This window comes from Scyliorhinus torazame, chromosome 10, assembly GCF_047496885.1.
Source record: "Scyliorhinus torazame isolate Kashiwa2021f chromosome 10, sScyTor2.1, whole genome shotgun sequence".
Taxonomy (NCBI): Eukaryota; Metazoa; Chordata; class Chondrichthyes; order Carcharhiniformes; family Scyliorhinidae; genus Scyliorhinus; species Scyliorhinus torazame.
The window spans coordinates 227,417,943-227,442,791 of NC_092716.1; the positions used below are offsets into that span (position 1 = coordinate 227,417,943).

The 24,849-nt window shown below is 50.3% G+C and overlaps 1 long non-coding RNA gene across 3 annotated transcripts in view; it reads left to right on the forward strand.

Moving 5' to 3' along the window:
• Window positions 1-24,849, forward strand: part of LOC140384639 (uncharacterized) — a 363,618-nt gene that overhangs the window by 31,472 nt on the left and 307,297 nt on the right. The window contains exon 2 of one of the 3 annotated variants that reach the window (XR_011933113.1): window positions 1,048-1,098. The exons of the other annotated variants lie outside the window; for them this stretch is intronic. This is a non-coding gene — a long non-coding RNA (uncharacterized lncRNA). The remainder of the gene's footprint in view (window positions 1-1,047; window positions 1,099-24,849) is intronic. 3 annotated transcript variants of the gene reach the window in all.

Genomic DNA, 24,849 nt, shown 5'->3' on the forward strand with positions numbered 1-24,849 from the left:
ACCTGGTGACCACCAGGAAGGCGGAGGTGCAGTGGAGGAAGGCCCAGGGCGCGATTTATGAGTATGGGGAAAAGGCAAGCCGGATGCTGGCGCATCAGCTTCGGAAGCGGGACGCAGCTAGGGAGATCGGGGGAGTTAAGGACAGGGGAGGGAGTGTGGCGCGGAGTGGGGTTGGCATCAATGGGGTCTTCAGGGACTTTTATTGAATTGTACCTGGGACCCTGGAGCTGTGAAGCAGCAGTGCTAATCACTGTGCTACCATGCCGTGATGGAAGAAAGTCATTGATGAAGCAGCTGAAGGTGGTTGGGCCTAGGACATTACCCTGAGGAACTCCTGCAGTGGTGTCCTGGAGCTGAGATGATTGATCTCCAATCACCACAACCACCTTCTTTGGTGCCAGCTATGACTCCAAACAGCGGAGAGTTTTCTCCCTGATTCCCATGGACTCCAGTTTAGCTAGGGCTCCTTGTTGCCGTACTCTGTCAAATGCTGCCGTGATATCATGGCAGTCACTCTCGCTTCACCTGTGGCATTCAGCTCTTTTGTCCATGTTTGAACCAAGGCTGCAATGAGGTCAGGAGCTTAGTGACCGTGGTGGAACCCAAACTGAGCGTCCGTGAGCTGGTTATTGCTGAGTAAGTGCTCCTTCCATCACTTTGCTGATGATCGAACATAGACTGATAAGGCGGTAATTGGTCGGGGTGGATTTGATCATCCCCATTCTCCTGCCTTTTCCCAATAACCCCTGATCTCCATATTAATCAAGAACATCAGATTCAGCCCCTAAATACACCCCTTAAATAAAGATACCCCAGAAATAAACAGACCTCCTTCCCAGAAGAGGGACTCTTCAGGGAGTGATTACTGTTCGTTTCACACCTGAGTTACTCAATGTGAAGGGAGATGACTGGAACAATGCTGACCGCTGAGGGTGTGTGGAAACTGTCAATCACAGCCCAGCAAAATCAGCATCAAAGAGAAATGGTTGAATGGCTTGCAAAGATCTGAGGGGGTTTAATCCCAGCTGAATGGTTTTCTCTTTCCAGGTTTTGACAGGTGCTGCTTTCTTTGCCTGAGCCAGCAGGCATGTTGTCCAGGTGAGTGTTAAAACTGTGATTTTTTTTTTTCACTGCCTCTGACTGAACTGTTCTCTAGCTACTGAGGGTGGTGGGTCCTCTTTGTTTAAGGGGTCTCTGTTGGGAGGGATCTCTTTATATAGGGGGTCTCTGGCAGTGCTTTCCTTATTTAGGGGGTCTCATTATCTCGGTTATTCCTGTGGGGATACCACATACTGGGGGAGAGGCAGGGTGAAAATCCGGAAAGCAGCAGGCTGTATTGCATTGTTTGGCGGGGGGAGGGGGGGTGGAAGAGAGAGAGAGAGAGAGAGGGAGCAGTCGTGGGAGCTCACTATTGGGCTGCATGCTCAAAATGCCGGCCCGATAGTGGAATTCCCTAGGGAATCCCTCGCAATCTTCGCCATACAAAGATTTGCATGGCTAAGAATGTGGAATTGCATTCTGGTGCAATTGATCTCCGGTGAGAGAACGTAGTCTTCCAAACGGAGAGCCCTGTTCATTGAATGTGTGTGTTTGTTAGTTATTTATCAAGTGCTGTGTAGTCAGTGATGTATATGGTGCTGTGTCAGGGTTATGAGTTTTACCTCACTGACATTGCGCGCTCAGTCCATGCTACATGCACATTTTGAGCAGTTTCCTATCTTTGCAAATTCAACACCGGCCATTGCGTTTGAATTCCCGCAATCGGGAACGCTGCGTTGGATGGCTCCGCGACCCTTCCGACACCCGCCTGCGACACACCTGCAGGTCGCGACCCCACTTAGAAAATGCCTGACCTAGTACATTGGGTAATTAACCTTCCTGCTCAAGATGTTTGGCCACTCTGAATGCCTTTCAAGTTACTTTTTTGTTTAGATTCGCAGATCATGGTAATGTCATTATTATCATTGCAATGTATTAATAGAAAATTAAATATAAACATGCAAATTGAAAAATATTAACTATGATCTTGTATCACTTGCAATTCTCTGATTCATCGCTTCTTGTCTCTGAACTTTTTGAACAATTCAATACATTTTTACTTAATTGCCCCATTCTTTAGACTGTTGCTCTGTCCCTAGACCCAAACTAACATTCACCAGAGGGACCGAAAGGGACATGCTCTCGGACCTGGGTCAAGGCTAAGTTTTAACTAGCCACAAAATGGATGCGGGCCACTGGCTCTGGATGATTAATGTTTTGATTCCTCCTATTTACTGACTCTAGGTCTAAAGACTGGGGGCTGTCAATGGTTAGATGACTTGAAAGTTGAAATGATGAAGTGATAGCGAGGGGAAGAGTTCAATTTTTATATGTTGTATAAACATCATAGTATTTAAAAATGGCTAGTTCTGTTTTCCTAGAAATGTAACAATTTTTTATAGGGTTTGATGAGACAAAAGTCAACCTCTCTAGGTTTGCACAATCCACAATATGGCTCTGAAATAGTTGGACAGTCCAGCCTTTATATGGGGTTAAAATTGCACCTGGATCATAGCCTCATGAAATCTGCACCAGAATTGTTTTTAAAAATCGTTCTTGGAAACTACTTTGCCGGCTTACATATTTGGTTAAATCATTGAACATTCTGTTCACACAGTATTTACGGGATGTACAATGATGCATTGCATTTTTGACATCATTGGACATACTTGGGTGACTTTGTACAATGAATGGAGCGAGACAGTTTCTTGGTCGCAGTACAGGACAGTTGGGGGAGATGGGTTTTTTCTCCAGAGCTCCTAATTTATGGACGATCTGACATTCATTCATTAGAAATCACCAGTGTCAAATCGAATTCACCAGTGTCAAACACTGTTAACCTGGGGCTAGCGGATTCTTTTGCTTCAGGAACAAAACGCAACGCAATCTGAAACTACTGTGGTGTAATTTCTGTATTGGTTTAATTCTCTACTCTTTCTCTCTTTTTTTACTTGCTGCTAACGTGTGGTTTTATCAGTACCAGCTGCTGTTCATTACTTTGGCAAAGCAGCCAGTCTGTATATACGCCAGTGAATGTCAGCATGCTATTCAGTTCTGGAGGACATCACTGCCACACCCAATTCCACCCCCGTACAACATCCACCCCTGCATATTTTTAGCGTGGTTCACAAGATAACTGCTCTCATCACTGAGCATTGAGTTAATTGTTAGTTTACTCTGATTGGCTAGTTCATGCCTAGACTGAGGAATGAGCCTTGTGTCATCAATTGCAGAACTGAGCCAAAAGGACGTTTTTCAGCAAAGCTGTTTGACTATTGTGGGGAAGTGTACCGAGTCCTCATGGGAATACACACCAGCAAGGGGAGGGGAATGAAAATTGGGAAGGAGATAAAGAAAAAGGAATCGAACACCACTGAGGCAGATTTTTAAACTGTGCTAACGGTTCTAGGTAAAAGGGCAAGAATGGAATGCCTTGATCATTGTCTTAAATGCATCAGAAACTTGGATGCATGGACATCCGATGGCGACCATGGAGTGAGCGGTCGCATATTTGGTGCCTCCTGCTCAAGGTGGATTCTTTTGGCCTTTTCCCCGCCCAAAGGGTGAAGTATATGAGAGCAAGAGGTGCAGGTGTGCATGGGGAAGGCTTTACTCCTCTGGTGTGGCTGGTGGATGGGTCCATGTACAAGGAGTGGGGCAAGAAGGAAAGAGCTGCTGGAGCAGGAGAATCTTTGTGGTGCGCCACAGGAAAAGATGGCTGAGGGCAAAAGAGTTGTTCTGCCTACCCAGTGGTCGATGGAGCAGTTGGTAGAGTTCCTCAATGATAAGTTTCAGCAGCAGAGGAAAGAGGCCCTGGGAGACCTAGCCACTTAAATCTGTGATTGAGCGAGTGGAGCAAAGGCTGGAGTCCCAGAGCCTGCCGATCTAGAAAGTGGAGGAGGTGGTGGGGGAGCACGAGGAGCAGTTGGCCTCGTTGGTGGCTGAGATGGGAGTGATGCAAGACAGCCAGAAGAGGCTGAGGGAAAAGGTGGCGGATCTGGAGAATCGCTCCAGAAGGCGAAACCTCCAGATTGTCGGGATGCCGGAAGTCATTGAAGGTGCGGAGGCCGGTGTGTACGTGGCAAAGCTGCTGGGGAAATTGATGGGGGAGGGGGGGGGGGGTGCTTTGACCGGCCCCTGCTGGTCGACTGTGCACACAGGGCACTCATGATGAGGCCGCAGGCGGGCGAGCTGCCGAGGGTGATGGTGGTGCGGTTGCACCACTTTCTGGACAAGGAGAGGATCCTTCGATGGGGAGACAGACCAGGAAATGTACCTGGGAGGGGAATGAGCTGCGAGTGCACCAGGACCTGGACCTGGGAGCAGAGCAGGCAAAGAGGAGGGTCAGGCTTAACCGTGTTAAAGCTTTTTAAGAAGGGGGTGAACTTTGGAGTATTGTACCCGGCCTGCCAGTGGGTGACTTTCCAGAAGTGCGTGTATTATTTTGGCAAGCCAGAGGAGGCGATGGATGGGGCGGGCAGCAAGGTGGCGCAGTGGTTAGCACCGCTGCCTCACGGCACAGAGGTCCCAGGTTCAAGCCTGGCTCTGGGTCACAGTTTATGTGGAGTTTGCACATTCTCCCCGTGTTTGTGTGGGTTTTACCCCCACAATCCAAAGGTGTGCAGGCTAGGTGGATTGGCCACACTAAATTGCCCCTTAATTGGAAAAAATGAATTGGGTACTCTAAATTGAAAAAAAAGCGGAGGCGATGGAGGTTGTGAGGGACAATGGACTGGGTGGAGTGTGTGGGCATTGAACTTTGGAGGAGTTTGTGTTTTTGATGGTGGGTTTTTGGGGACAAGTTATTTACAGGGGAACAATGGTGAGTGCACCATTTGTTACTCTTCAGGGATGCATGGCTGGGTGGAATGGGGGCGTGGAAACTGGGGGAGATAGGGAGGTTGGAGGCCTTGGGCGGGGACCACCACGCTAGCTGGGCGGGAGTGAAGTGGAGGGATTGCCAGGAGGCAGGTGTGTGGGATGGGGGGGTGGTGGTTGTGGTGAAGGGGGGGGGGGGAGGCTGGTCCTGGTTCTTTGTTCCAGGGTGGGAGGTGTTCCAGGGTGGGCGGAGGAGGGTAAGGGTTGCTGACAAGGGTATGGCTGGTATGGCGCAGTTGGAAAGGGATCGATGACGGTGGACATCCGAGGGCAGGCCTGCAGGGTCGCGTGACGCGGGCTGGGGGCTGGTATGGCTGATCAGCAATGAAATGAAATGAAAATCGCTTATTGTCACAAGTAGGCTTCAAATGAAGTTGCTGTGAAAAGCCCCTAGTCTCCACATTCCGGTGCCTGTTCGGGGAGGCTGGTACGGGAATTGAACTGTGCTGCTGGCCTGCCTTGGTCTGCTTTAAAAGCCAGCTCTTTAGCCCTGTGCTAAACCAGCAATGGAAGGGGGTGGGAGCTTCCTCCTGACCAAGCTGGTCATGTGGAACGTGAGGAGGTCAAACAGTTTGAAGGCGGACATGGCCTTTTTGCAGGAGAGCAGACGAGGTTGACGAAGGGATGGGTGGGGCAGGTCTTTCATTCGGGGCTGGATATGAAGGCAAGGAAGGTGGCGGTGTTGGTTAATAAGCGGGTAACGTTCGAGGTGGGGCGTATTGCAGCTGATCTGGGGGGGGTTGGGGGGGGTGAGATATGTGATGGTTAGTGGGAAGTTGGAGAGGATGCCGGTGGTTCTGGTAAACGTCCATGCCCCAAATTGGGATGATGTAGATTTTATGAGTTTTGGGAGGCTGAAGGCAAAGTCGTTTTCATTCTTCTCCCATGTGCACTGAATGTACTCCCGGGGGGGGATTTCATTTCAATTTGGGCGCACAGGGAGAAGGTGGAGTGGGTAAAGATGGCAAGACTGGTGGATGAGATTTTGAGGATGGATAGGAGATACCTTGAGGAGCTAGAGGTAGGGTGTTGAAGGAGAGGCAGAGGCGCCAGATGGAGTTTGGGCTAGTGTCTGCGGGGAAGACGGTGGGGCAGTTACAGAGGGCCAAAAGGGCAGCGTACGAGTGTGGGGAGAAGGCGAGCCGGATGTTGGCCCATCAGTTGAGAAAGCAAGAGGCAGTGAGGGAGAATGCCAGAGTGAGGGATGATGAGGGTAAGGTGGTGATGAACCCGGAGGGGGTGAATGGCTTGTTTGAGGCATGTTATAGACAGCTATACGATTTTGCCCCAATTGGGCTGAGGGAGGTGATGGAAAATATGTGGACGATGCAGACTGGTAAGTTCCCGGGGCCGGATGCCTCCCCATCCCCCCCCCCCCCCCCCCCCCCCCAACGTTTTGAAAGATGGATGTCCACCCTTGGAAAGATGGCTTTTATTTTTCCATCTCCCTGATATTATAGAAAGATAAGTACCTGGAGCAGTGTGGGTAGTACAGCCCGATATCATGACTGAATGTAGATGCCAAACTGCTGACGAAGGTGTTGGCCTCGCAAATTGAGGCCTGCGTCCCGGGGGCGATTGGCGAAGATCAAACGGGTTTTGTGCAGGGGAGGCAGTTGGCATTGAACGTGAGGAGGCAGCTTAATGTAATCATGATGCTTCGGAGGGACAGGAGGTGGGGGTAGTCATGGCGATGGACGCAGAGAAGGCGTTCGATCAGGTGGAATGGGTGTATCTGCTGGGGGTGCTGGGGCAGGGGTTTGTGGATTGGTTCCGGTGGTTGTATAAGACCCTGGTTGAGAATGTGCGAACGAACTGAATGAGTTTGGGTTTCATCGGGGACGAGGCAGGGGTGCCCGCTTTCCTGTTGCTCTTCGCAATGGTGCTTAGGACGTCGAGGAACTGGGGAGGGTTTGAACGGGGAGGGGGGGTCAAGCACAGGGTCTCATTGTATGCGGACAACCTGTTGCTGTATATTTCAGACCCGTTGGGCAGCATCAGTGGCATCATGGGTGTAGTGATATGATGGTTGTGTTGTAATTCACAGACTGACCACTAGGAGTCTCACTAGTATATAAGTGAATGTTAAAGTCAGCTGACCTCAGACTGGCTGGAGAAAGTTGTAGAGAGAGATTGCTTCGCATGATTTTACTGTTTTTCATCTGTTGTCTTGTATAAAGTTTACCACAGTTAAAGTTAATAAATCGTTTATATCTTTAACTACAAGTGTTCTTGTAATATATCAGGCCACCCGACAAGAACATTACATGGTAAAGAGGTTGGATGGTATTAAACACTGAGGAAAAGAAATACTATCAGCCTGCCATAGAGATTTAAAGATTTTCCAGACTGCAGAATTAACAGCATGGGGTCGTTGAAGCCACCAAAGACTCTCAGCTTTCATGGTAATGTGGACTGCAACTGGCAAGTGTTTAAACAACAATTTAATCTGTTTCTTACCGCAGTAAATTTAGAAGATCAATCCTACTCCGTAGCGATGCTCCTAACAGCAGCAGGGCCAGAAGCAATTGCTGTGTTAAATACGTTTAAATTTGCAAACGTATAGTAAAAGTTTTAACAAAGTCATTTGAAGATTACATGCCCATTGCAGCCCCAGAAAGAATGATATTTATGAATGCTATGTGTTTAGATCATGTTTACAGAAGACAGGGGAGTCCATAGATCAATTCATCATTGATTTAAAGTTAAAAGCTAAAACCTGTAATTTTTCTGTGGTGGAATCTTCCATGATTCGGGACCAAATTGTGTTTGGTGTGAATGAAAATAAGCTGAGGGAACTGTTGCTGAGGGAATTGGAGCTGTTTTTGGAACAAACAGTTAAGATTTGTCAGGCTCACGAGCTAGCAACACAGCAATCTAAAGTGTTTCTCCGTAATGGCGGCAACTTCTTGGAGGAGAAAACTCCAGTTGTCGTCCTTTTTCCAAAACGGGGGAACCTCTGAAAAAAGGTGGGAAAGTTCCTGCAGCTCCTCGCACACCAAAAAACAGGTTAAAGATCAGGATGAAGTATTTCTTGTGTAAAAGGTGTGGTTAAAAGCACACATTAGGGCAGTTGGCATTGAACGTGAGGAGGCAGCTTAATGTAATCATGATGCTTCGGAGGGACAGGAGGTGGAGGTAGTCATGGCGATGGACGCAGAGAAGGCGTTCGATCAGGTGGAATGAGTGCAAAGGAAAAAAATCACTTTGCTCAGAATTGTTACTCTAAGCTCAACCTCCGACCAGTCGGCTTAGAGGAAGAGACAGTCTCTAATGATGAAACTTCATTGTTTGTTGGAATTATAACACAGAAGAATAATTTTTTGGAGACATCACAAATTTTTCCAGTGTTGAAAAAAAAATGCGAACTGATACTCCATTTAAAATAAATGAGGTTGATGAGGACAAATGGCAGCTACCACTTGAAGTGGTCTGATTAAAGTTAAACACTGGTGCCAACGCCAATTTAATCAGCATGACTGATTTTTAAACATTCAAAAAATTCAGCCGAGTAGAAGAAATCACAAAATATCTCTGAGAGATTATAATGGTTCAAACATTAAATGTTATGGTGCTTGTGACCCGAGTATGATGGTGAAGAACACAGTTTATTCCATCCCATTCTGTATTGTATCCGAGGGCTTGGATTCATTATTAGGTGATCAGACTATTGCAGTTGATATATAGCATCCACAACAGATTGGATCAACACTCCCACTATTCTGAGAAAATATCAGCAAATTCAATGCTGTGTTCACAGGTTTTGGTACACTGCCATTCATCTACAAGATACAACTCGAAGAGGATGCAAAACCTGTGATACAGGCACCCAGAAGAGTACCTGCACCTCTTCGAGATTGCCTCAAAAAGGGGCTAGACAGAATGACAAAATTAAAATTAATCAGAAAAATAGAAGAACTTACTGACTGGGTAAATTTCATGGTTTGTGTACAGAAAAAGAATGGCGATATTTGCATATGCACGAATCCTAAAGATTATCATAGATTATCATAGAATTTACAGTGCAGAAGGAGGCCATTCGACCCATCGAGTCTGCACCGGCTCTTGGAAAGAGCATCCTACTCAAGGTCAACACCGCCACCCTATCCCCATAACCCAGTAACCCCATCCAACACTAAGGGCAATTTTGGACATTAAGGGCAATTTATCATTGGCCAATCCACCTAACCTGCACATCTTTGGACTGTGGGAGGAAACCGGAGCACCCGGAGGAAACCCACGCAGACACGGGGAGAATGTGCAGACTCCGCACAGACAGGGTCCCAAGCCGGAATCGAACCTGGGACCCTGGAGCTGTGAAGCAATTGTGCTATCCACAAGGCTACCGTGCTGCCCCCAGATCTTAACAAGAATATCAAAAGAGAACATTACCAAATACCAAAGCTTGAGGAAATCACATCAGAGATGGCTGGTGCACAATTATTTATGAAACTTGACGTATCTCGGGGTTTCTGGCAACTAAAGCTGGAGGAACAAAGTACTGCACTTTCAATACGCCGTTTGGATGGTACTGCTTTCTGAGAATGCCTTTTGGCATCATTTCGGCATCAGGAATTTTTCAACATGTCATGGAACACATAATCGAAGGTGTGCGTGTGTACGTGGATGATATCATCGTTTGGGGCTCAACCATAGAGCACAATACGAGGTTGCTTAAAGGTCTAACGAATGTTGGGAGAAATGGGAGAAATGAGAAAAGTTCAACAAGCAACAGTGCCAATTTGGAGTAACTGAGGTCACATTCCTAGGTGACAAGGTCAGATCGCATGGCATTGAACCCGACGAAGACAAAATCCAAGCAATTCTCAACATGCCAAAACCACATGACAGGAAAGCCATCTTAAGAGTGATGGGTATGATCAATTTTATAGGGAAATTCATTCCAAGCCTGTCAGCAAAAACAACACATCAACGTGATCTCCTGCACAAGACAACGGATTTCAGTTGGACTGAGCAAGATGAGCAAGAGTGGAAGAAGCTCAAGACTTCACTAACCACCACTCTAGTTCTCACATTTTTTGATGCATCTAAGCAGATTAAAACATCAACAGACGCATCCATAGATGGTCTAGGAGCAGTTCTTCTGCAACTCGAGCAGCAGTTCTTCTGCAACTCGAGCATGGCGATTGGAAACCAGTTGCGTATGCATCACGATCTATGATGACGACAGAGCAGCGAGGCGCTCAAATTGAAAAAGAATACCTGGGTTTAGTTGTAGGCTTGGAGAAATTCCACGACTATGACTATGAGCTTCCAACTTTCACAGTTGAGACAGATCATCGTCCTTTGGTTAACATCAAAAAATATCTCAACCAGATGTCTCCACGCATTCAGAAGTTGATGATGAAGTTACAATGCTATGACTTCAGCCTCATCTATACGCCAGGCAAATATTTGTTCTTAGATGCATTATCGAGAGCACCGATGCAAAATATTGGTGGTGAGATTACTGAGGATGTAGATTTGCATGTCAGTCTTATTTCCACATTACTACCGGTATCATATACAAAACTATGTAAGATCCAAGAAGAGACCAGGAAGGATCAAACTCTTCAAGAAGTTATGAGGAACATCAACTCACATTGGCCCAGAGGTCAATGTATGGAGTTCTACAATATAAGATCTGAAGTCTGTATCATTAATGGAGTGGTACTTTGTTTGAATATTATTATCATACCTCAATCTCCTCGTAAAGATGTACTGGAGAGGGTACATGAAGAACATTTTGGGATTGAAATATGTAAATGGAGAGCTTGTTTCTATGTTTACTGGCCAGGTATAAACCAGGATATTGAAAAGATGGTTAGTTGTGACATATACCAGATGCATCATTGCAAGCAAACAAGAAAACCTATGCAAATATCTGATTTACGGCACCATGGCAGAAATTAGCTAAGGACCTCGTTCACCTACGAGGGAAAGATTATTTAATGATCATAGACTATTTTTCAAACTATCCCAAAATGGCTCTACTGTCAAGCATAATGGCAAGCAGTGTAATACTGCATACCAAGTCAATTTGTGCTAGACACTGAATTCCACAAGTCGTTGTCAATGACAACGGTCCTTGTTTTAGTTGGCAACACGCAGTCATGTATGATTTCAATCACGTCATGTTGAGTCCCTTATACCCTCAAGCCAATGGAAAAGCCACAAAAGGTGTACATATTGTTAAGCAATTGTTGAAGAAAGCAATGGACAGCCAGTCTGATCCATATCTCGCACTATTGAGTTACAGAGCATCGCCATTGTCACATGGTAGATTGCCAGCAGAGTTACTCAAAGAACAAAGAAAAGTGCAGCACAGGAACAGGCCCTTCGGCCCTCCAAGCCTGCGCCGACCATGCTGTCCGTCTAAACTAAAATCTTCTACATTTCCGGGGTCCGTTTCCCTCTATTCCCATCCTATTCATGTATTTGTCAAGATGTCCCTTAAACGTCACTATCGTCCCTGCTTCCACCACCTCCTCCGGCAGCAAGTTCCAGGCACCCATTACCCTCTGTGTAAAAAAAAAACTTGCTTCGTACATCTCCTCTAAACATTGCCCCTCGCACCTTAAACCTATGCCCCCTTGTAATTGACCCCTCTTACCCTGGGAAAAAGTCTCTGCCTATCCAACTTGTCAATGCCCCTCATAATTTTGTAGACCTCTATCAGGTCGCCCCTCAACCTCCATCGATCCAGTGAGAACAAACCAAGTTTATTCAACCTCTCCTCATAGCTAATGTCCTCCATACCAGGCAACATCCTGGTAAATCTCTTCTGCACCCTCTCTAAAGCCTCCACATCCTTCTGGTAGTGTGGCGACCAGAATAGAACTCCTGAATAGAAGGTTGCGTACCACACTTCCATGCTTGGGAATGAAGGAGGAGAATGCAGTGGTCCTGCAGGAAATGCAAAACATTAAAGCAAAACAAAAACAGTTCTAGGATAGAGGGTCTAGAGCCTTACCACCTCTGAGTAGTGATGACATTGTGAGAGTAGAAGATTCAGGCAATTGGTTGAGAAAAGCCATTGTACTTGAAGAGCACCTCATTCCTACAATGTACAGACAGGGGAAGGGTTGGTTTTAAGAAGAAATCGTTGCGCATTCTTGAAAACCAGAGAAGACTTTCACAACAACGTGATGGATGACCAATCTACATATGAATCAACGTCAGCTGCAGTGTGAGATAGTTCAGCAGTTCCTGAGCATGAGAATGTCATGGAGAACATTGAATCTACAAGTTCTGAGAAGCAGGGTCAAACTTTGATAAGATCAACCAGAGTCAGAACAAAACCTGATCGACTCAATTTGTAGATTTGGACTATTTGTACATACTATGTATGTTTTATATACATATATATATAGGCTCATGATATCACATGTAACTATACTGATAATGTATTAATTTATTCTTTGAAAGGAAAGGGGATATAGTGATATCATGGTTGTGTTGTAATTCACCGACTGACCACGAGGAGTCTCACTAGTTTATAAGTGAATGTAAAGTCAGCTGACCTCAGACTGGCTGGAGGAAATTGAAGAGAGAGTTTGCTTCACATGATTTTCATCTGTTGTCTTGTATATAGTTTGCCCACAGTTAAAATTAATAAATCGTTTATAACTTTAACTACAAGTGGTCTTGTAAAAAATCAGGCCATCCGACAAGAACATTACAATGGGATCTTAGAGAAATTTGGCCAGTTTTCAGGGTGCAAGTTGAATATGGAGAAGAGCGATGTGTTCCCAATTGAGACCAGAGGGCAGGAAAGGAGGTTAGGGGAGTTGGCGTTTAGGGTGGTTGGGGTGAGCTTTAGATACTTGGGTATCTAGGTGACACGGGGCTGGGCACAGCTGCACAAGCTGAACCTGGCTCAGCTGGTGGAGCAGATGAAAGTATATTTCAAGAGGTGGGATGTGCTGCCGCCGTCACTGGCAGGGCGGGTAAAGACAGTAAAAATGACGGTGCTACCAAGGTTTCTGTTCGTGTTCCAGAACCTCCCAATCTTGGTCCCCAAGTCGGTTTTTAACAAGGTCAATGTGCTGATTTCTGGATTTGTGTGGGTGGGTAACACCCCGCAGATTAGAGGGCTTTCTTGGAGCTGGGGGGGGGGGGGGGGGTGGGGGGAGGCTTGCACTGCTGAATATGATGAATTACTACTGGGCGGCATATATTGCTATGGATAGGAAATGCATCGTGGGGGAGGGGTCGGATGGAGGCGGCATCGCGTTGGAGAACATGTTTAAGGGCATTGTTGTCAGCACCTGTACCGTTCTTGCCGGCCAGTGCTGGTGTCGGTCCCAAGGGTGCGGAGGCAGCATTTGGGGCTGGAGGGTGCCTCGGTGTGGACACTGATCAGCAACAACCATAGGTTAATCCAGGAGGTCTGGATGCAAGGTTTCAGGGGTGGCGGCAGGCAGGGCCTGAGCGATTTGGTGATCTGTTTGTCGGGGGCAAATTTATGAAGTTGGAGGACCTGGAGGAAGAGTGAGTTGCCCAGGGAGAACAGCTTTAGGTACTTGCAGGTCCAAGACTTTGTAAAGAGAGAGGTGACGTCCTTTCCTGGGCTGCCGCCCCTGGGGTTGCAGGGTAAGGTGCCCGATGTCTATAAGGAGATGGGGTGGGTGGGAGCCCTGGTTGGGGGGGGGGGGATAAAGTGTAAATGAGAGAGGAGATGAGAGGGGAGGTGGGGGTCGAGACGTGGGCAGAGGCCTTGCGGAGGTTGAATGCCTCCCCATCGTGTGCGAGGCTGAGCCTCATCCAGTTAAAATGATACATAGGGTGCATATGATGGTAGCAAGGATGAGTAGGTTCTTTGAGGGGGTAGAGGATAGGATAAAAGAAACTTGTATACATGTAAAATGTCCTTATGACTCAGTTCTGCCCAGATAGTGCACAGTTCAATTCCCAGTCTATGCCAGATGTAGCCGAATATCAGCAACAGGGGCACAGCAACTGCTGGAAATCAATTGTCTAAGCTCTAGCCCTGCTCAGAGCTGCCTGCTGGCTGCTGAATACGCCTGGTGGTTTAGCTCAGCTGGCTGGACAGTGATGCAGAATGAGGCCAACAGCATTGGTTCAATTCCTGTACCAGCTGACATTATTCATGAGGGCCTCGCCTTCTCAACCTTGCCCCTCACCTGAGGTGTGGTGATCCTCCGGTTAAATCACCACCAGTCAGCTCTCCCCCTCAAAGGGAAAAGTAGCCTATGGTCACCTGGAACTATGGAGACTTTATGCCTGGCTGGATTGGCCCTGGAAAGAAGGAACGCACTTTGCAAAGAAACGTGGATCGAGGATGGAGTGGGTAGATCAGCACAGATCACCCACAATAGGGATAGTGTGGAGGGTGGTAGCAACTTGGAACTCTTCCGAAAGTGGCAATTGATGACATGTCAATTGTCAATCGAAATTCTGACACTCATCAATTTGTTGAGGGACATGTACAGAGGCGAGTATAGGGAGTTGGGTGACAGAGCAACCATTATCTTGTTGAATGGTAGTACAGGCTTGAGGGGCTACGCCTGTTTCTTTGTTTCTTTCCATTGTGCAATGGGGTTTCTGAACCCAGGTCATTTATGGATGTTGAAGAAAATAATTTTCAACCCCGAGCAGCATGCTGCTCAGTATATTCCCACCCACTCTCTCACAACGTGTGTGTGTGTTATTCATTATTCTGCACCCACGTTCTCATCCATCTCCAAGTTTCACTCTGAATCCCCACAGCTTTGAATATTCTTGGGGCTATAAGTCTGAGCACCCGGAGGATGGGTGGTTGTCTGTTGGAGTTTTAAGGGCAGGCAGCTGTCATCCAATATTCGGTGATTGTTTAATGTGTTTCTGTCCCCCTCTCCAGCCCCTGAACCTGAGGTAATTATTTTGATGGATGCTGAAAGGCGTTTGACATGATGGAGTGGGATTATCTATTCAAGATCCTTGGAAGTTTTGGTTTGGACCGATATGTATATCTTGGCTCCAGCTTTCATATGGGGCCCCCACTGTGAACGTTCCTACGAATGCCTTGAGTTCGAAATATTTCCAGCTGAAGAGAGAGATGAGGCAGGGATCTCCATTGTCCCCGCTATTGTTTGCCTTGGCAATTGAACCACTGGCCATGGCACTGATGTCATCTACAAGGTGGAGGGGAATAGCAAGCGGTGGAGAGAGCATAGGGTGTCTTCGTACATGGATGATTTGCTGTTGATGTGACGGAGCCTCTCTCCAGTGTAGAGCAGATAATGAAGCTGCTTAGGAATTTTGGCTCCTTCTCGGGATATAAATTGAACTTGGGCAATAGCGAATGCTTTCCGGTGAACCTCCCAGGGAGGGGAGCAGGTCTGGGAAGATTGCCTTTTCTCCTGGCCAGGTCCAGCTTCCGTGAGCTGGGAATCAAGGTGGCCCATCCATAAATTAAATTTTGAAGATCTGGTCAAGTCTGACTTGAAGAAGATAACCTCCCTCTGTCCCTGGCAGGCAGGATTCAGTTGGTAAAGATGAATATCCTCCCAAAGTTTCTATTTGTGTTTCAGCGTCTCCCAGTTTTTCTTCCCAAATCTATCTTTTTGTGAAAGTCAAGAGAATATCATGTTTTATTTGAACGGGCAAGGCCCCACGGGTTCGAGGGGTGTTTTTTGCAGAGGGAAAGGCAATCGGGGGTGGGGGGGGCACTAGTGTTGTCCAACCTGTTGCTTTATTATTGGAATGATACAAGTGTGGTTTAAGGGTTCTCATCAATATAGGGGTGGATGGAGAGGAGTGCCTATAGAAGTACTGGTCTGAGGACCTTGGTTATGGCTCCGCTTCCGTTTCCCCTGAAAGGTGGACTTCAAATCCAGTGGTGGTGGCCACTCTGAAACTACGGAGACGCTTTAGGCAATATTTCCAGCTGGATGTCATGTCGCTGTTGGCCCCAATCTGCGGAAACCATTGTTTTGCACCAGCGTCCTTGGACTCGTCGTTCTGGGCATGAAGTGAGGAGGGGTTGGAGTGGCGAGGAGGGGTTGGAGTGGCGAGGAGGGGTTGGAGTGGCGAGGAGGGGTTGGAGCGGCGAGGAGGGGTTGGAGCGGCGAGGAGGGGTTGGAGCGGCGAGGAGGGGTTGGAGCGGCGAGGAGGGGTTGGAGCGGCGAGGAGGGGTTGGAGTGGCGGGGAGGGGTTGGAGTGGCGGGGAGGGGTTGGAGTGGGGGGGAGGGGTTGGAGTGGGGGGGAGGGGTTGGAGTGGGGGGGAGGGGTTGGAGTGGGGGGGAGGGGTTGGAGTGGGGGGAGGGGTTGGAGTGGCGGGGAGGGGTTGGAGTGGCGGGGAGGGGTTGGAGTGGCGAGGAGGGGTTGGAGTGGCGGGGAGGGGTTGGAGTGGCGGGGAGGGGTTGGAGTGGCGAGGAGGGGTTGGAGTGGCGAGGAGGGGTTGGAGTGGCGAGGAGGGGTTGGAGTGGCGGGGAGGGGTTGGAGTGGGGGGGGAGGGGTTGGAGTGGGGGGAGGGGTTGGAGTGGCGACGAGGGGTTGGAGTGGGGGGAGGGGCTGGAGTGGTGGGGAGGGGCTGGAGTGGCGGGGAGGGGTTGGAGTGGCGGGGAGGGGTTGGAGTGGCGGGGAGGGGTTGGAGTGGCGGGGAGGGGTTGGAGTGGCAGGGAGGGGTTGGAGTGGCGAGGAGGGGTTGGAGCGGCGAGGAGGGGTTGGAGCGGCGAGGAGGGGTTGGAGCGGCGAGGAGGGGTTGGAGCGGCGAGGAGGGGTTGGAGCGGCGGGGAGGGGTTGGAGCGGCGGGGAGGGGTTGGAGCGGCGAGGAGGGGTTGGAGCGGCGGGGAGGGGCTGGAGCGGCGGGGAGGGGCTGGAGTGGCGGGGAGGGGCTGGAGTGGCGGGGAGGGGCTGGAGTGGCGGGGAGGGGCTGGAGTGGCGGGGAGGGGCTGGAGTGGCGGGGAGGGGCTGGAGTGGCGGGGAGGGGTTGGAGTGGGACGAGGGGCTGGAGCGGGGAGGAGGGGCTGGAGCGGGGAGGAGGGGCTGGAGCGGGGAGGAGGGGCTGGAGCGGGGAGGAGGGGCTGGAGCGGGGAGGAGGGGCTGGAGCGGGGAGGAGGGGCTGGAGCGGGGAGGAGGGGCTGGAGCGGCGAGGAGGGGCTGGAGCGGCGAGGAGGGGCTGGAGCGGCGAGGAGGGGCTGGAGCGGCGAGGAGGGGCTGGAGCGGCGAGGAGGGGCTGGAGCGGCGAGGAGGGGCTGGAGCGGCGAGGAGGGGCTGGAGCGGCGAGGAGGGGCTGGAGTGGTTCGGGGAAATGTTTATAGAAGGGAAGTTGTGGATTTTGTGGAATGGTTGGGTAAATTCCAATTTCTTTTTTTTAATAAACATTTTATTGAGGTATTTCTTTGGCATTTCAACAGCAACAAAATCAACAATATACATAACGAGAAAAATATAAATATAGTGCAAATTCCGCCTCCCTCTCCCGCAGGTCTTGCCATTACTTACCCCCCTAACCTACGCTAACCTAACCCCCCCCCTTTCTGCTGACGATTAGTTCTCTGCGAGGAAGTCGATGAATGGTTGTCACCTCCGGGCGAACCCCAGCAGAGATCCGCCCATGGCGAACTTAATTTTCTCCAGGCAGAGGAAGCCTGCCATGTCTGAAAGCAGGTCTCCGATTTCTGGGGCTTTGAGTCCCTCCATGCCAGCAATGTACGCCTCCGGGCTACCAGGGAAGCAAAGGCCAGAACATCCGCCTCTCTCTCCTCCTGGATTCCCGGGTCCTGCGATACCCCCAAAATCGCCACTTCCGGACTCATTGCCACCCTCATATTTAATACTGTGGACATGGCGTCAGCAAACCCCTGCCAAAATCCCCTCGGTTTTGGGCATGCCCAGAACATATGGACATGATTCGCTGACCCCCCCCGTGCACTTCGCACACCTGTCCTCCACCCCAAAGAATCTGCTCATCCAGACCACTGTCATGTGAGCCCAGTGATCAACCTTAAATTGGATCCGGCTGAGCCTGGCACATGTTGCGGTAGTATTGACCCTTCCTAATGCGTCCGCCCAAAGGCCCTCCTCTATCTTTCCCCCCAGCTCCTCCTCCCACTTTCGCTTCAGCTCCTTGGTTTGCGTCTCCTCTGAACCCATACGCTCTCTATATATGTCAAAGATATCCTCCTCCCCTATCCATCCTTTAGAGACCACCCTATCCTGAATCCCCCTTAGCGGCAGGAGTGGGAAGGTTGGTACCTGCTTCCGCAAAAAGTCCCGTACCTGTAAATATCGGAGTTCATTTCCCCCAGCCAATGCAAACTTCTCCCCCAGCACCCTCATACTCCGGAAGCTACCTTCCAAGAACAAGTCCCCCATCCTCTCAACCTCCGCTCTCCGACAAATTCGGAACCCCCGTCAATCCTCCCTGGGGCAAACCGGTGATTATGGCAGATTGGTGACCACACCGATGCCCCCTCTGCTCCCACATGTCTCCTCCACTGCCCCCAGACACTCAGGGCCGCCACCACCACTGGACTGGTGGAGTACCGCACCGGCGGGAACGGCAGGGGTGCCGTCACCAATGGCCCCCAAACTCGTACCCTTACAAGAAGCCGCCTCCATGCGCACCCACGCCAGCTCACCCCCCACCAGCCACCTCCTCACCATGGCTATGTTAGCCACCCAGTAGTAATTGCTGAAATTCGGCAGCGCCAGCCTCCCATCCCCCCGACTCCGCTCGAGCATTGCCCTCTTCACCCGCGGGGGCTTACCCCCCCCACACAAAGCCCACGATAATCTTATTGATCCGCTTAAAAACGGACCGTGGGATGAAGATGGGGAGGCACTCGAAAATGAATAGGAACCTTGGGAGGAACATCATTTTTACCGACTGCACCCTACCCACCAGAGACAACGGGAACGCATCCCATCTCCGGAAATCCTCCTTCATCTGGTCCACCAGACGGGCCAAGTTCAATTTATGTAGCTGGTTCCAATCCCACGCCACTTAGATACCCAAGTACCTAAAACTGTCCCCTACCACTCTAAACGGCAGTTCCCCCAGTCGCCTCTTCTGCCCTCTCGCCTGAACCACAAACAACTCGCTCTTCCCCATATTGAGCTTGTCTTGCTCACCCCCGCCGAGTCCCCAACTAAGTTGCCATCCCCATCAACAACTTTCCCTATTTCCCGAGCAGCCACCCTCTTTCTGAGCTGCTGTGCAAGCATCCTACTGGCTTTCTCCCCGTGCTCGTAGATCGCCCCCATCACCTTTCTGAGATGTTCCACTGCCCTCCCAGTGGTTAATAAATTAAATTCCGTCTGCAGCCTCCAGCGTTCCCTTAAAAGCCCTGCCTCTGGAGCCTCCGCATACCTCCTATCCACTCGTAGAATCTCTTTTACCAGTCGGTCCGTTTCTGCCCAATCCGTCCTGTCCCTGTGAGCCCGGATCAAAATCAGCTCCCCTCTCACCACCGCCTTCAGCGCTTCCCATACCACCGCCACTGAGACCCCCCCGTGTCGTTTACCTGCAGGTATTTCAGCATGCACTTCCTCAACTTCTCGCACACTGCTTCGTCTGCCAACAGCCCCACATCCAGCCTCCATTGCGGGTGCTGCTTGCTATCCATACTGACCTGCAGGTCCACCCAGTGCGGAGCATAGTCCGAGATCGGAATCGCCCAGTACCCCGTGACCAACACCCCTGCCAACACCCCCCCCCCCCCCCCCTCCCCCCCATGAACCCTTTCAGCTCCTTTGCTGGCACCTTGCCCGTTCTCGAGCATGACCGGTCCAGGCCTGGATCAATAACCGTGTTGAAGTCCCCACCCATAATCAGCCTGTGCGAATCCAGGTCCGGAATCTTCCCCAGCACCCTCTTTATAAAATCCCCATCATTCCAATTTGGCGCGTATACATTGACCAGCACTACCTTCATCCCCTGCAGCTTGCCACTAACCATGATATATCAACCTCCCACATCCGAGACTATCCTCCCCACCTCAAATGCCACCCGCTTGTTAATCAGAATCGCAGCCCCTCTTGTCTTCGATTCCAGTCCCGAGTGGAAAACCTGACTAATCCAGCCTTTCCTCAACCTGACCTGATCCACTACTTTAAGATGTGTCTCCTGCAGCATCACCACGTCCGCCTTCAGTCTCCTCAGGTGCGCAAACACACGTGCCCTCTTTACCGGCCCATTTAGCCCCCATACATTCCAGGTGACCAGCCTAGTTGGGGGGCAAAGTGCCCCCTCCCCCCTGCAGGTCAGCCATCCCCTTTCTTGGGCCCGCCTCTAGCCCATGTGCAGCACCTCCTCAGGCCCGCCCCGTGGTGGCCCCCCCTCCCGACACCCTCAGTGACCTTCCATCGAAGTCCCTCCCACGTCAGCAGAACCACCCCCCCCCACCCAACAACACTACTCTAAATCTCAACCCAGCTAATAAACTAAGCATATGCCCCCCCCCCCCCCCCCCCACTGTGCTTCCATGAGCTAGCTCACCCAGCTAGCTTGCGACCCCCGCCTCTGGCGCCAAGAAGTCTCCCACCCATTGTTCCCTCGCTCCCCTCCCCCCGCTCCTGTAAACAAATTCCCTTATCCAACAATCCCCAAACAAACACCCCGCAGCAAGAAAACACAAAAAGCAAAAGCACCACCCACCGAAACCCAGACAGGCACGTCTCCATCACACCAAAGTGCATATCAGTAAAAAGACACAAGGTAAAACACAAAGGGAACATTGCCAACATCTACCCCGAAAAAGAACCAAAAACAAAACAGAAGATCGACTTTTCCCCCCCTTTCCTCTTCCCCTAAAGAGAGCTCCAAAAAAGACTGACACAAAACAATACGAGAAGGCATAGTCAATTTAACAACCGAGAAAAAATAAGAAAAACTAAACCCCACCAAAAAAACCAAGGGGGGTGATGCGCAATCAATTACTCTCAAGACAAGGTGAGGCATAACTAATAGGCTTTAATCTGCTAGAACTCTTCCACAGCAGCTTCGATACAGAAAGTGAAGGCTGCTGGGACGGCATCGGTTCTTATACTCCGCCTCTCAGGGCGGAGCTATGTACATCAGCCGATGGTAGACTCCTGGGTCTAACCAATGGTCATCCACCTCTCGGGTACCGCAATACCTGGTATTACCACAGGGGGAGAAAAGAAAAACAATCCAAAACCCCCAGGGAAAAACAGAAAAGGAAAAAGGGCCCAATATAGGCCAACATGTTATCACTGAGTCCAAAAGTTCTCAAAGTCCCACAAGTCCTTTTCTTTTTGCAAAGTCCAGCACCTAATCGGGCGACTCAAAATAATGATGTTGGTCTTCGTGCATAACCCACAGATGCGCCAGGTACAGCAGACCAAACTTCACCTGCTTCTTAAAGAAAATCGCCTTGACTTGGTTGAAGCGTGCCCTTTTCCTCGCCACCTCCACGCTCAGGTCCTGGTACACCCACAGGATGCTGTTATCCCACTTGCAACTCCGCGTGCGCTTGGCCCACCGAAGAATACATTCCTTATCCAGGAAGCTGTGGAATCTCACCACCATCGCCCTCGGAGGGTCCCCCGCCCGCAGCTCCCCCTGTCCACCTCCAGCGGTCGGGGGAGTGCCCCCTCCCCCAGCAGCTTTTCGAACATACCCGTCCCGTATGCTCCAGCATCTGCTCCCTCAGCTCCCTCCGGAAGCCCGAAACTTCTTAGGTTCTGCCGGCAGGACCGGTTCTCAAGGTCCTCCACCTTCTTCAGGAGCCTTTTCTGCTGATCCCGAAGCACCCCCACCTCCAGCTCCACTGCTGGTTGGTGCTCCTCTTGTTCCAGCAGCGCCTTCTCCACCTTCTGAATTGCCCGGTCCTGGGCGTCCAGTCTGCTCTCTAGGCGATCAATTGATTCTTTGATCGGGTGCAGGCATTCCCGCTTCTGTCTGGGGAAACCATCCTGAATGGCCTGCATCACTGCGCTGCCACCCCAGGGGTCCGTCCCTCAGCCATACTGTCTCCCATTGCAGCGTCAACACAGCTCGCTACTGGCTTCTTGTTTCTGCCCTTTCGCGCACTTCTGATCCTTTTTTCCATAAACCAAGCGAGGCCCAGCTGCCTCAACCTACAAATTCTCCGTTAAAAACTGGAAAAAACTCTGGGGGAAAGGTCCAAATGTTCGACCAGAGCGGGAGCCACCAAATATGCGACTTACTCCTCCATAGCCGCCACCGGAAGTCCCCCGTAAATTCCAATTTCTGAGTACTAATCTATTTGGGTATTATCAGGTGCGTAACCTTTTGCATAAGGACATTCCTTCCACCCCTTCGCATCCTAGCCCCCTTTGGTGGATAGGGTTCTTTCAGCTTTCAGCTATTGGAGGGGAAGAAAATGGATATTTATAGTCCGTTTGTGTCAATGAAGCAAGCTCTATTGGTTGAGGTTAAAAGGAAGTGGGATAGGGAGCTCAGTCAGGTTTTTGAAGGGGGTTGGGGGAGGGTGTGGAGTGAGACTCTACATAGAGTCAACTCCACCTTCTCATGTGCTAGGCTCAGTGTCTTTGACCGGGTGCTGGGTGATTGAGGACAGGCAGGGTCACACCAGAGCACCTTGGCATTGCCACAGTGCCATTGCCAATACCCATGGCAGCACTGCCAGGGTGGCATTGGGGTAGCACTGCCATGGTGCCCAGGTGCACTTCCAGGGTGCTAAGGTGTCATCAGAAGTGCCAGGGTACCACCCTGCCCAAAGGGTGACCCTCTGACCGACTGGGAGACACCCCACCCCCCGCTCCATCCCCCCCCCCGCTCCATCCCCCACCCCGTCCATGCCCCCCCGTCCCCTCCCCAGGCGCCTTCCCGTCTGGTCCCGGTTTGTGGAGACCAGTGCTAAACGGCACCCAATTGGAGTCTCCTCCGCAAGGTAGATCCCGGGACTGGTTAGATCCGGCCTAACTACACACTTAACTACACAAATCTGTATCTCGCCCGCCAAGATCATGACGTCTCGTGAGATCTCGTTCGACCCAGCGGGACGTAACGACCGCCGCGAATCCTGGAAGAGGCCTCTCGCAGGATTTACCGGCCGCGTCCTATTCCAATTCTGGTGGGTCGCGGGCCGGTAAATCGCGCCCTTAGTTTGCGTGAATACCGGTGGGGATCTCGCCCAAAAAGCTGGAGGGAAACATCCCGTCAAACTCACCCAAAATGATACTTGGGGCGCAGTCCACCTTGAGTTCTCACCTCAGCGTGGTGCAGCTGGTGAATGCCGGGAGAGCCCTCACGCGGGCTTCCCGGAACTATTCACGCCTCGTGGGATTCATCCAAGTCCCTCGAGATGTCGGAGCCAGAATCCCGCCCACAAGGTGCGGGACCAACAGCAAAACCAGCTTGAGTGAACTTACCCGGTATCCACCGGCATTGCAGGATCCACCAGCCTCCCAGTGTGGCTACAGCCGTGAGTCGTTCAGCACTGGTCCACATAAATATGGACTGGGTGGAACGGCACCCGGGATTCTCCTGAGCCATTGGAGACCGCTGGGTGGTCAGGGTCACTGCAGGGTGACTCCCTGGTTCTCCCCCTGGAACGTGAGCACCTTAGCATTGCCCAACTGGCACCTGGCCACTGCCACCCTGCCACTGCCAAGGTGCCCATATGGCACTGTCAAGCTAACAGGAGCACCGCCAGGGTGCCAGTGCAAAGGTGGCCGAGTGCCATGGTGGCACTGCTAAGGGGCTGCTGGGGGCCATGTCCATGAAAGGGGGTGGAGGGGGGATTTGAAGAGCGGGGGTGTGCAAGGCAGGTAAGTCGGGGCCTCCGGGAGGTTGGGAGGATGTCGGTGCGGGTCCTGGAAAGTAGGAGGTGCTCCAAGGGGGCTTGAGGGGGTGGGGAGGGTCCCCAGGGACCCCACAGCGGATGCCCTCACTTGGGGCGTATGGGGTAGTGCCCATGTGTGTGGGGGGTGACAGTACCCGAGGGTGGGGGAGCCACAAGCTCACTTGGAGATCAGGGCACCCTTTCAAAATGGCAGCCTGATCTCCGAGTTCAGCTCCCCAGTGCTTTAAAAAACAAAATTCTAAGTGTGGGCTAAGCCAGTGAGAAAATCCCCTGGGCCCAAAAAATTGAATAGCGGCGGGGAACTCCATGAAAAACCCGTCTCAAATGAACGTAGAAGTATTTCCGGAGAATCGCACCCTCCGAAATGTTTTGATTGAATTCTGCCACATACATATCAACTTATTTGGTAACTTCTCTATTGGCACAGAGCTGGAGAATGTTGAGCATTTGCGGGATTTTCTAGCATTCTTCACACTGTAACCAAGAGAAAAACTTTCACGTGGCTCTCGTCATTGTTCACTTCATTTCACAGTGCAAACCGTTCAAGTTTTTAGGTTTGGACTTAATAATGCAAGTGATAAAAAAAAGGTAATTTTTCCCAAATGGATGACCTCTTTCCTAGGAGCGTGCAAATATGGTTTTGGCACATTGCTCTGGAATGTGGAGCATGGATGAAGCTAACAGATTGCTCCCAGAAGAGCGAGTCAGGAAAATATAGGATAACACATTCATTATGTCCTGCCTCTATTAATTTCTAATTTAATAGCAGCAAAATACATGGCAACTAAATTGGAAAATTTTATTGACACAGATAATTTTATGTTGCTGATGGAAATGTTGAAGCACTTGTGATTTATAATGGCAATTTTCCATTTCTTACAGTAATGAATTTGACCATATTGAAAGGAGTTCTGTATTTTATAACCTGCAGTGTAACACTGGCTTCTGGGATAGTTAATTGTTATTTCACCCTCCATTTTTTTTTAAGAAGAATTCCATTCCCCTGAATTTTCTAATATTTTAATTTAGCAGATATTGTGCAGGTCAACTCAATTCAGTAGTAGACGGGGAAGGCTTGCAACCAACTAGACAGTTATCAGAAAAATAGTGATGGACTTGTGTGCACTAGTGAGTGTCTAAATGTGTTGGAACTGGGAAGTTTGAAGTT